Source organism: Heterocephalus glaber, unplaced genomic scaffold (genome assembly GCF_053883595.1).
Source record: "Heterocephalus glaber isolate CG9 unplaced genomic scaffold, H.glaber_assembly_v1.0 deba00001481, whole genome shotgun sequence".
NCBI lineage: Eukaryota > Metazoa > Chordata > Mammalia > Rodentia > Bathyergidae > Heterocephalus > Heterocephalus glaber.
Window position 1 is genome coordinate 29,082,812 of NW_028258317.1, and position 12,529 is coordinate 29,095,340.

General features: G+C 33.7%; 1 long non-coding RNA gene across 1 annotated transcript in view; it reads left to right on the plus strand.

Moving 5' to 3' along the window:
- Positions 1-12,529, plus strand: part of LOC147825877 (uncharacterized) — a 510,141-nt gene that overhangs the window by 176,827 nt on the left and 320,785 nt on the right. The gene's annotated exons all lie outside the window — the stretch shown is intronic.

The following is a 12,529-nucleotide window of genomic DNA, read 5'->3' on the forward strand; positions in this document are numbered from 1 at the left end:
TGTACAGATTATATAGGTATTTTGTTATATTTATATCAAAATACTTCATTATTTATAATAGTTATAAATAGCATTTTAAAAAAGACATTCACATGTTAATTGCTGGTATTTAGGGTTACAGGTGACTTTTGAACATTAGTCTTTTATCCTGAGGTCTTGATAAAATCATTTAGTAAATTCATTTCAAGAGTTTTTAGTAGATTCTTTGGGTTATTTACATCTCGATCAGGTCATGTTAGCATTTTACTTTCATTTTTGGAGGGCAGATTTGCTGGATTATTATTATTTTTTTTTTGGTACTGGGGATTGAACTCAGGACCTCGTACCTGCCAGGCAGGTGCTATGCTGCTGAGCTAAATCCTTGGCCCTGCTGGATATGTTCTTGGTTTACTTTTTTCCTCAGAATTTTGCATGTTATTCCAACTACTTTCCGAACTTCATCATTGTTGATGAAAAATTAGTTCTTGATTGTGGTAGTTTGTCCCTACAAGTGATGAGTTATTTCTTTCTTGCTGCTTTCAAGATGTTCTCATTGTCTTTGGCTTTCTACAGTTTAATTATGATGTTTCCAGTATGGACTGTTTTTTGGTCTATTTTATTTTGAGTTTTTTGAGCTGCTTGCAGGTCTAAATGTTTTTAGCAGATTTGGAAAGATTTTAGCTATTATTAAAATGTTTTTCCTATTATTTTCTCTTTATCTTCTGGGATTTCACTACACTTATATTTATTGTTTTGCCGAGGTCTCTGAGGTAACTTTTTTAAATTTCTTTTTTTCTGTTCAATTTTGTTTTTCTTTAGTTGGCCTATTCTTTCTTTTACCATCTCAAATCTGCTGTTGAATCTCCTTCTTGCACCAGTAAGATTTTCATTTCATCTCTAAATATTTTACTTCTATCTCTAAATGTTACCTCTAAGTTTTTTAAATCTCTAAATGTTTCACTTTATTATTCTAAATAATTTATATCCCTGATGATTGCTTCTATTTTTATGGATCACTATTGTCATCCTTTATTTTTAAAATGTGATTTTCACTAGTTCTTTGAACATATTTATAATATCTCCTTTGAAGTCATTATCTGTTAAACCCAACATTGGTATTCCCTCAGAGGCAGTTTTTTTATTCACTTGTCTTTTTCCTGAATATAATCATAACCCACATTTCTCTTATGATGTATAATTATTTTTTTGCTGAAAGCTGGACATTTTAGATAATGTAACAACACTTTCTTTAATTTTCCCAAGATTGTTTTTATTACTGCTTGCTTGTTACTGCCTTTCCTGTACTAATTCTGCATAAACACTCTCTTTTATGGTGTGTGGCCACTGATATTTCTGCTCAGATATTTAAAAAAATTATTGATTTTATTTTGAATCCTAGTGTCCTGGAGGAGGAGGGATGGTCATCTTTTGTGTCAGAGTAACTTAGTGGTCAGCCATTAATTGGTCAAATATTATACCTAAATATGTTGTCAGTGAGAGTCTGTCTTTTGCCTATGAGTTTATGCTTGGATTGGGGAAAGCACTCAAATTCAGCTAACTTAAAAACTTGACCTATCTTTTATCTTCTGCTCCCTTACGTCTCTTTTATGTATGCAGAAGGTGGGTCTCATGTCCACTCAGGCGTGTGTGGCTGGTCAGTTGCCCATCCACTATCTCCCAAATAAGGACTACTATGACTTTCTAATTCTGTGGATTTTCCTGTTAATAATCTGTACTCTGCTGATCTGTTGTGAGTCACAATCAGAATATAATTTCAGATCGGCTGTGACATGACTTTCCCTTCTAGTTGACAACTATGTCCAGAGGCATCTTGTTTTTCCACACTGTGCTTAAAATCAACTCAGCTCCCCCTGGCAGCAAAGCTACTGTTTTTCAGAGCTAAACCTATTCTGGTACAATAATGGTTGTAATGGAGCTAGGGAAGGGGATATTCAACAGCATCTGCAGGCAAAGATACCACAAAATCCCATTGTTTTTATCCAAGGCTCAGTAACCTTGGATTGAAAAAAAATTTGGAAAAAAAAATCTTTCTAATTTGTTGTCACACAACTGTGGTTGGTTTTCAAAATTATTGTCTTTGGATAATAGGAAACAGGGCTATGGAACATTTACAAATGGAAAAAGAACCAAGAGGTGGAAGGAGAGGGGAGGGTGGGAAGAAGAGAGAAAGAAAAAAAAATTAAGATGTGCTACATACAAATATTAACTTCCCATAAGGAAGGTAATCATTAGGCACTGCAAACATGTACTAGTAAAAATAGAAAAAGAAAAGAAAATTTTATCCAGTATTATCATTGCTTTTTGGTGTTTTGTCATTCTAGAAGCCCTGCCTGCCAACTAAACTGTTATGGCTGTGTCTAGATGTCCCCCCAAAGCCTTATGTGGTCATAGGTGGAGCTTTTTCAGAGGTAGCTGGATCTAGAGTGCTGGACTTGATTCATAGTGCAATGCTAGGATCAGTGGCACTAGGATTAAGGGTGTGAGTGTTACTCGCCCTAAGTAGCCTGGATAAGATTTAAGGGATAGAAAGAGCTGTGGTCATCCCTTGTTGCATGTTTACCTTCTGCTTGCTATCAACTATTTCTCTGCTGTGATGCCTGTCTACCTGCCCTCCTGCCTTGGAGCCAGCCAATTACGGACTGAAACCTCTACAAATTATGAGCTAATAAGAGCTTCCCCTTTTAACTTTTAATTTGGGTATTTTGTCTCAGTAACAAGAGAAAAGTAACTGAAATAAGCTTTTAAAGAAATTTAAATATGATAACACATTGTTTTTATTTATCCATATATTGTACCATTTTAGTACTGCTTATTCTTTGTGTAGATCTTGCTTTATATCCAGTATAAGATTCTTTTTACCTAAAAAACTTAACATTTCTCATAATACAAGTCTGATTGATGATGAATTCTCTCAGCTTTTGATTTTTGAAAAAGTCTTTAGTTGCTTATGTTTATAAAAGATGTTTTTGTTATTGCTGGTTATAGAATTCCAAGTTGACAGTTTTGTTTTTCTTTTCAGCAAGTTAAAATTGTTACTCTGTTGTCTTAAGATTTTTGGGTTCCTGACAGGAGATCAGAGGACATTCATATCTATTTTCTCCTAGGTGTTGTGTTCTTTTTTACTCTGGTTGATTTTAATCCTTTAAATTCTCGTTGATTTTCGATTATTTAATTGTGACATACCTTTCTGTAGTTTCGTCTGTGGTTGTCCTTTTTGGTGTTTGTGGAGCTTCTTTGATCTATAGGTTTACATTTTTTATCACATATGCTCAATAGTTCAATTTTTTTTTCTGTATGCCCACACCTCTTCTCTGACAATCCAATTGTACATTAAATCATTTGATATTGCCCTACATGTTACTGAATCTCCTCTCTTCATCCTTGTCTTCTCTCCAGTTATGTTTGGATATTGTTTATTATTGTCTTCAAGTTAACTAATCTATTTAATTAACTAATCTAATTAAATCTACTTAGTTGGGATGTTGTATTTAATTTGTTAGTAGTATATCTAGGACTTTTTTCAAACAAATTTCAACTTGGAAGTACTTGTTTTAGAAAATACTTTCCATTTCTCTTTTCATCATCTTAATAGTACAACCTTATCCTATTGAGCATATTTACAATAGCTTTTTGAAAGCCCCTGTCTACTAATTCCCATAATCTCTGTCATTTTTCAATCCATTTCTATTGACAGTTTTTCTCTTGGTAATAAATCTTGTTTACCTACTGTGCCCCCAAATTTTTAAACGGATACTTGAAATAATAAATTCTACCTTACTACATAGTAATTTTTATGTTATGCATTGTTGATCTTTGTTCTGGCCAGTCACTAATTTACTTTTATTTGTTTTATTTTGTTAAGGCTTATAGTTTGTCTTTTTATGGTACATATAGAGTAGACATTAGTCTAGCGTTAGTTATGCCTACTATTAAGACTTCACCCTTCTGAAATCTTTACTGAAAGTTCCTTGTACTTATTGGGATCTTCCCTTTCTGATTGTTGAAAATCTGGTCCTGTGTGAGCTCTTGAAATTACTTGACTTATAGCCTCTTAATTATTATTCTTTTTTTCAGCAGTTGTTATTTTTCCCTGCCTCATGAAACTTTGTCCTAAGCAATCACAGTCAAGGTGATCCCTCTGTAGATTTGTAGAGCCCTATTTTCACATATCTTGCTTCTGTGTGTTACTTTGTCCTGTAATGTTTAGCCCCATTCCCCTACTTGAATTTGAAACTCCATTTTTTTCCATAGGGTATGTTGGTTTCAGTCTTCCAGACTCTGGGTTCCCTCACCTAGAACCATAGTTCAGGATTGCTCCTAACCTAAAAGCTAGGATTGTCATTGGCATGACCTCATTGTTTTTTCCTCTGTCCAATGTTCATAGTCCTGTGACTATTGTCCAATGTATGTAGGATTGCTAAATTTAACAAATACAAAAAAAAAAGACATCTTGGACTGTGGGTATAGCTCAGTTGTACAGTGATAAAGTGCTTACTTGCTTACTATGCAAGGGACCTGGGTTTGATCCAGAGCACTGAAAATAAAAGTTGGAGTGTGTGTGCGTGTGTGTGTATGCATGTTTGACCCATTTTAGATAGAGAATATTTTTTAGTATCAGCATGTATCAAATATTTCATAGTACAAACACATTCTGAAATTGTCTGAAATTCAAATTTAACTCAGCATTCTGTATTTCATCCGGCAACACTAAAAGTATCAAAACCAGTGGTTTCATATAGTTTCTAGTTGCTTTCTATGGAGGACATTCCTGTAGCAGTTACCTGTTAAAAAGTAGAAGCAGATGTCCTGATGTTATTTTTTAATAAATGTTGTACATTGTGAATCTCACATTTTGATTTTCTTGACTTTGCTGTCTTCTTTAAATTTATTTATCTAGCTACGTAACTTATAGTTTAGCTGGATTGTTTTGAAGCTTGTTTTTTAAAATCTTTTTCTGGGTGTTTCTAGAGTAGTCTGAATTCCAGTGTTAGTTTTATTCACTATTAGCGTGTGACCCTTCTGAAATTACTGCTGAATGTCATAATTTTTAACAAATGGCTAGTAAAAGCACTAATATTTCCCAGTCCTAGAAATTATTGTCCCAACCCTGGGAAGTCTGGAAATTGTTGAGCTCATCTCTGGTAATTGTTCTTTTCTGGCCTCAAAGAGGTTCACCTCATGGGGATTTAGAGACAGAGGGAGGGAAGTGAAATTAAAAAAGATCAAGATGTGTTATACACATGTATCTTCATCTAGAGATGAATGTAAACTTCGTGTAATGCAAACATGCACTAATAAAATAAAAAATACACAGACTGGGGTTCCAGCCAAAGGATCCTCTGAAGGTATAAGGAGCTCTTTATCTGTACAGCTCCCTTCTCTGATAATTTTACCTGCATATTCTAGCTACCTCTGATTTCCTAAACTCCAATGTCTGTATTTTGAACTCAGCAGGGCCACAGTGCCCTGCTCAGAATTTTGCTTCCTGGACTGTAGTATAGAAAGGGCCTCCAGGTATAATGCAGATATGACCATAGGTCTCCCTTTTTCTGTTCTTTCTCTCAGGCACCACAGTCTTCTACTTTCCATTGTCCAATTCTATATTTGTTTTCTAGTTTTAGGGTTTTTTATGGTGAGAAGTCTTATCTAGTACAGTCTATACTTTATCATGACCCTAAGTATGACATTTTATATCTTTGATAAGTGAGCTACATAAGGTTCTTCAGCGTCTTTATAGATTGGGCATTTCGGTGAATAGTGGCCTTGTGCTTATGTTGGTAATTTCATTTGGTTTCTCAGTTGAAAGTGAAGTCAGCAAGAACACCATTCTAATGTACTGCAGCATATTATCCTCTGGGATGTATGCTTAAGGCATGTTAAGATGATAACTCCCCAGGACCCAGCACCATGCCAGAACAGAGCAGATGTATAACAACTTTTTAATGAACTGAAAAATAAGTTAATAAATGGCTGTGTATATGGATGGGAACTGGCTATTGGTTTCTGATTTGCTGGCCGTATAATTTGGATATTACCTTGTGGGCAGTGAAAATTAGTGTAAATAGGAACAAGATCCATTCAGTGTAGGGCTCATTAAAACTATGATTTGGAAGAAAATTTAAAGAAGGCTATACTAGTGTGATGTGTTCAATGTAAGAAAAACAGAGGGCTGGCATATAAAATAAATGCCAATGAAAAATAATTAACAAATTATACATTCTAATTAAAACCAGGCATAGAATGAATCTTAGTTCTGAACCAGCTGAAGAGGATTACAGGGCTTGAATGTCAGTCCTGTCACATGATAAGATCCAAAGCTAGTCTGGCTGGTATTTGTTTGTTATATTTGGGAAATATTCAAAGATTCTGTGAGAACTAGTGTTGTAAGATCTTTAAGATTCCTTCCATTTCAAATATTCATTCATTCATTCAACCAATCGTTTGTGACTGAACATTTCCTATGCTCCAGAACCTGGTTTAAGACACATAAAAGATGGAAACATTCTACTTTGTCTTAAAGGAAATAATATTATTAGAGGAAAATAGATATGTAAAAACTAATTGGACTGTAGTAAGAAAATTTTTGGGTAAAGTTTTCTGTTTTCCTTTTGAAGATCATTGCTGGGCATGATGGGGGACAGGGCCAATGGTTTAACTAGGTTTATGCAATTTCAGAATTGAAACTGCAGTGCGGTATATGGATTAGACTTCCCCTATGGTAGCACCTTTAAGAAGTCAGCAGAAAAAGGGCAAATCTGAGCTGAAGCGTAGTGAATATATATTTCTACATACTGAGATCTGCACTGCCCTTTTGCTAGGGGGAAAAAGGCCTAAGTGACACCAATTATCATATATTTAGCATTAATCTGTATAAAATCGGTTTTCTTAAAAATTGATTAGATTAGTTCCTTTGGCATGAAAACAAGTAGCGTCATTTGAAAAATGCCTTATTATTATTATTATTAAAGTTTGACTTGTAGCTGTAGATAGTTGTAGGGCTATGGTATATTCCATTAGGTATAAATGGGGTTTGGCCCACTCTATGTAGGCAAGAGAAAAGTTCGCAGAAGAATATAGAAGAATATTATCTTATTTTCTGTGAGGATTATTTTTCTGAGATACTAATTAATAGGGTAACCTTTGCATTCATTAATGAAAACAAGGGAATTTTCTTTATGGTAAGAAGTCTCTTTATTTCTTCTGTGAAATTTATTTATATTTTTTGTTAGAAATTAAATACTAATTATTACAAGACTGGGAAACAGAGAACCGTGAAAAGGATATTCATCTTTCTGTTATAAATAATAATTATTTAATATATACACTGTTGCATTCTTTTTCAATTCATATTTGTGTATTTGTTTAGTATTAATGGCATTTACAAATCTGTATCTTTTTTAACATGATTGCAGTGTACAAATATGTATTTTTTAATCTTACTCATTTTTACATTTATAATAGTAAGAACATAGTAGATACAGCATGTCTTTCACACTTTTCATTATTAAATCACTTAGCAGGAGAAGGAAAGGGGACAAACAACTGAAATAAACTTTATATTTGGTATGTTATGTTCATCTTTAACTCATCTACTTTCATAACAAACATATATGGGAAAATGTCATCTCTACTTTTAGAATAAAGAAATGAAATCTTAGTAAAGTGCTTGCCTGAGTTTAAAAGTCACCTTGTAAATGTCCACTTGATTTTGGAACTCAGGACTCTACAATCCCTAAGGGTGTGTTCTTAGAGATCTCAACAGAAGCAAGAGAAAGACAAAGAATGAAAAGACTCAAGATTGAACTCATGGCTGGCAGCGGGGTGAGGGCATAGAGGCAATGAGTTCTTTTCCACAGAACAAAAGTTTCCTAAGTTTAATTTTAATTTATTATTATAGAAAATGCAATTGATAAAGGACAGATAAGAAGTTCAAATTCTAGTCCCATTATTAATTTTCTTTAGCTAAGCCAACCTACAGTCACTTGAATAACATTTTTACACTATCTTTAGAACCTGATTATTTTAACAAGTAGTGTCCAAATGCCCTATTATTTTAAAGAAAAGTTTCTTATGTGTCTAATTAGGTTTCATTTTAAAAATCTATGTCATTTTAAGGGCCTGTGAAGGTTTCTGTCTACTATCTGTGAAAATGAAAATGTTTTATTGTATTTAGGCTGATTCTGCTTGGGCATAGTCACCAGAGAGGCAGTGCGGGTTTGGGAGCTTAATGCTGGGTAGTGAAGGTGCTAGTTTGAGAATCTGAATTGGGAATATGCTACTTTTTAAAAAAATGTATAATTGGGGAATTCACTAATCCACCTGTGTATAATTTAGGAGTTTCAGTGAGAAATATGGTAAAGAACTGCAGCTTTTCTAGAGAAGTCCTTACTTTGCATTTCTGTATACAGAATAGCCTTGAATAGCCCATTGTCAAGCCAAAATAACCAAATATAAACATCCAAAATCCAACTCATGATTGCCTTTGCCTAACAATTGCTTTATTTTTGCTTTTTTATATCCCAACATATCTGCTATTTACTAGTGAGCATGTATTCCTTTAGGGAAACTGAAGTTCTTTATCTCTTTCTTTTATTTCCCTCTACTAACCACTTCCAAAATTCAATATGTTTTCTTCAAATTCTTCCTCAGCTTTATTCCTTCTTCTTTATTCCCAAGAGTCATATTCAAACTATTATTATTTTTTGTTTTTTAAATGGCAATTACTTCCTAACTTCAGTGGCTCCAAAGTTTCTCTTTCCTTTCATTGTATAAAATTATGTCTAAGTAATCTTCAGTCACCATTTTTATCATATTGCCAATCTGTTGAAGTCTCGGTAGTTAATCATTCTTAGCCTGTGTACTCCCATACAGTTGAGTCAGTAGTTTGAGTATCTGGGGCTGTGTCTGTTACATTGCAGAATGTGGCTTTTTATTTAGTGAATAAGAAGTGAATGTTCACTAAATCAATGGAGGTAAGGGGTGGAGAATTGGTAAACATGTATGAATTTTTCTGTTGCTTTAAAATTTCAGATAATAACTGAAAGGCAAGGATACATCTCCAGTCTACAAGAGAGCACTGAGCTGAAGTGAGCTATCATTTGTCCAAGACAGAGCTTTTTCCTCAGGGGTGATTTGTTCTCATATAGAATATTTGACAATGTTTCTGATTGTTGGACCTCAGGAGGAAGGGATGTTACTGTTATCTAATGTGTAGAAGGCAGAGTTGTTGCCAAACATCTTAGCAACTTCTAGTCAGGCCCATCAATATAACAAAGTCTTATTCAAAGTATGGTTGAGTACTGTTTTCTAGGACTTAATAAGAAGAATTTTAATTATTTTTCCATCCATTATTCAACCTATACTATATAGACAGAAGATACAGAAAATATGAAAATCAAGAAAATATTCATAAGACTAAGAAGCCAGAGGATAAAGGGTGATTTCTTTTTTTTTAAATCTTCACTTCTTACCTTAAAACCAAAAAATCTATCAGGGATTTGAAATGATTGCCAGTTGAGAAAACAGCATCTCACATTCAACCTGGATGTCTGCTCAGCTGCAGAGACTCATTCGTTTATTTTGCTTTGAATCTGGAGCAGGGAGAAGAGAAGAAATTCTTCGAAGTGCCTCATATGCATTCTGAGGGAATTAGAGGGTACATGAATCAAGGGACAGGTACTTGGCTCCTACATGGAGAATCTAAGGATAGAAACCTGAGTGGAGTGGTCTGTGACAGGAGAACAAGAGAGGAGGGAGATAAGAAACAGATGGAACATTTGAATTTTGTTTTGAGAGAATGTGTGAGTTTCCTGTGGGATAACTGAGCAACCAAAAGGTACCTGGAACAATGCCTATGAAGATACCTTGCTCAGGCAAGGGGTCACCAGCAGTGTGAAGTTATAGGAGTACCTGCTGGTAGTAGAAAGTAAATAGTGGGATGTTGTAAGAGGTCAGATGTATGTTGTTTTGTTTGCATGAGGAAGTTTTATAGTAAGGCTATCACTGTACAACCCATGAAAGAGCTGCATATATGCTCTATAGAGAGTGAGCATGTGCCACACTGAGCAAACGAACAGGCAGGTTACAACAGGACTTTTGTCCTTGTCTCCCATGCCATGCTTTCTTCTGAGAGCCAGTACAATGAAGAGGAACAAGCAGCAAGAGAGTAAATGAAGGAGAAAATCAAAGATGGGGAGAAAAGTAAAAGAAAGGAACAGTAGAAGTCTATCTTCCTCTAGAAGTTTCTGAAACTGGCTCATATACAAATTGATGTGAGGGGAGACTGTTTGAATTGGATAGGAAATAGCAGTTTTGGTCTAGACTTGATGATATAATTTCTGAAAGTAAATTCTCAGTTACAAAATGTGATTCTTTTCTCATAAAGGAAAATAACCAGAAACCTGAAGGAATCACTCAATATGTTGCCAAGGATCAGAAAGGAGATCCAGCAAAGTATATTTGAAGAAACTAATTGGAAGAAAAAGTGTTTTTAGCTTGTTTCACAGAGTTCAGACAGTTAAAAATCAGTTATATTAGCTTTTGCAAAGCACACATGTCAGTGTCATGTAAGGTGAATATTTACATGTAAATAATTACTTCGTCTTTCTAATAATACCAAAGATAATGCTTATTTCCATTTAAAGATGAAGAAAATATTCATAAATGTTAAGAGTAACATGATAAAAGAAGTGGTAAATTCTTTCTAGTTTCTTGTGTTTTGAATATTTTCTTAAATAGTTAATGATTCTATTAATTTATATTAATTATCTGAATAACAGTGAAGGGAACTTTGGAAATATTAATAAATTATTTTCCTGTATAGAAATTAACATGGTTAAATGCAAGGTAATGATGTTTTTTCTGCTTTTGATTCATAGCTACATGTAGCATCGTGATCTCCTGTGATATTGCTCTATTTTAACAGATTTATACTTTTTTACTCTACGCATCAACATTGTAATCAGTCAAATCATCTTATCCTTTAGTGCTAGAAATGTCTCCATTTTGCAGTATTAAATGCACTGACAATTGAATAAGAGAAATCTTTTCTGAGTTTCACTGAAAGCACTGCATGTGTTGAGAGCTCATTCACAAATATAATACTAGCATTTACTAACTGGTGTTCACTTCTCTAACCCAAGTTAGATGTGCAAACATGTGACGTGGCTGGAGCGGTGCTAAAATGCAGCAACCCAAGAATTAGTTTCTATTATATCTTGCTGTTATTTTCATTGTTTTGATCTTAAAACTCCTTCCTATAGAGCCTCAACTCCAGGTGTGAGAAAAATCATTTTTCTCCTTTCTTTGTCTTTTACAAATGATAACAAAGTGGTCATTAAAGAAGCAACCCTGTATCTAAGGAAATGGTAAAATGGATGATGGCCCTCATTATGCTAGGTTCTCTAGTCTGAATAGAATTTTTTCTCAAAAGATTAATGGTAATATCATCATTTATAACTGGTCATCTCCCTAGGAAAAATTAGTACTTATAAAGTATGCACAACTCTAGATTCTTTTTTCCTCTTATTTATTTTAATTTATAAGTAAAGATTACTTTTATAGTGTACAATATAATTATATATATACATATATACACACACATAATGATATAGCTAGTTATTTAACCTGTAAATTACCTCATGTGTCAATTTTTTTGTGTGCTGAGAATACATAATGTATTGCTATTAATTGAAGTCATCACTATGTACAATGGATCTCTTGAACTATTTTCTTCTGTCTACATAAAATTTTGTGTTGTTTGAGACATCTGTCCAATTTCTCGTACTGAACACTCTGATAACCACTTTACTCTCTATGAGCTTAACTTTTTTTCTCTCCTTATATCAGTGATATCTTTTGCTATGCCTGAGTTATTTTCACTTAAAGTCTTTCCAAGCTTTATCCATAGTGTTGCATGATAGGATTTCCTTCTTTTTAAGGTAGAATAGTTTTCTTTGGTGTTTATATATCACATTCATTATCCATTCATTTAGGTTGATTCTAGTATAAGACTATTGTGAATAATGTTACAATGAACATGAGAATGCAGATGTCTCTTTGGCAAACTGGTTTCAATTCCTTTAGATAGACACTGCAGTTACTTTGGATATATACAGTAGGATCACTGGATTATATGCAATTCTCTTTAGGTTTTTTTGTTTGTTTATTTTCTGAGATGCATCTATATTGCTTTCCATAGTGGCTGTATCAGTCTACAATCCTACCAACTGCTTATGTGTTTCCTTTGTCCACATCCTCATCAATATTTACTGTCTTTAATCTTTTTGCAATAGCCATTTTAACAGGTGTGATGATATCTCATTGTGGTTTTAATATCCCTGAGGATTTGTGAAGTTAAGCATATTTTTACACATCTGTTGGACATTTGTATGTCTTTTGAGAAATTTCCATTTGGATCCTTGGGCTATTTTTAATCAGGTCATTTATTTTATTACTTTTGAATTTTTTCATATATTTTGGATAGTAAATCATTTATAATCTGTATGATTTGCAAATATACTATCCCATT